General features: G+C 55.6%; 1 protein-coding gene across 1 annotated transcript in view; it reads right to left on the bottom strand.

The window, feature by feature from the left end:
• AKAIN1 (A-kinase anchor inhibitor 1) overlaps positions 1-414 on the bottom strand; it is a 16,189-nt gene that overhangs the window by 15,369 nt on the left and 406 nt on the right. The window lies entirely within an intron of this gene.

Genomic DNA, 414 nt, shown 5'->3' with positions numbered 1-414 from the left:
GTTTTCTTCCAGTAAAAACTGGACTGAGCAAAATTTCTGTTCTCTTCTATTCAAATACTGGGGGAAATAGAAATTTGTAAAATATGGCCATGAGTTTCAGAGGTTGTCTCATTGGCAGCCACTGGTGCGGGTGCCGGGGGGGACTTACTCTTCTGTCACTGCAAGGCCACATCCCTCCTCCCGACCCTTTTGTACAGCCTGACAAGCACAGTCCCCTGCACACTTGTGTAAGAGGCTCCTGTCCCTGATGGGGAACCACAGGGGTGACCCTCGTAACCTCCGGCTCCACAGCTGAACACATCCTAAGCTAAGCCACCTTCTCTGAAACCGCCTGTCTCTGCTGGGTGGCAGCTCTGGTTCGGCCGTGACCCCTTCCCCCGCAGCCGCTCTCCGGCACGGTGCGGGGCCTTCCCG

This window comes from Egretta garzetta, unplaced genomic scaffold (assembly GCF_000687185.1).
Source record: "Egretta garzetta isolate BGI_Z169 unplaced genomic scaffold, ASM68718v1 scaffold160, whole genome shotgun sequence".
NCBI classification, from domain to species: Eukaryota; Metazoa; Chordata; class Aves; order Pelecaniformes; family Ardeidae; genus Egretta; species Egretta garzetta.
The sequence above is the reverse complement of the archived record's forward strand: the minus strand, read 5'-3'. Positions and strand labels throughout refer to the sequence as shown.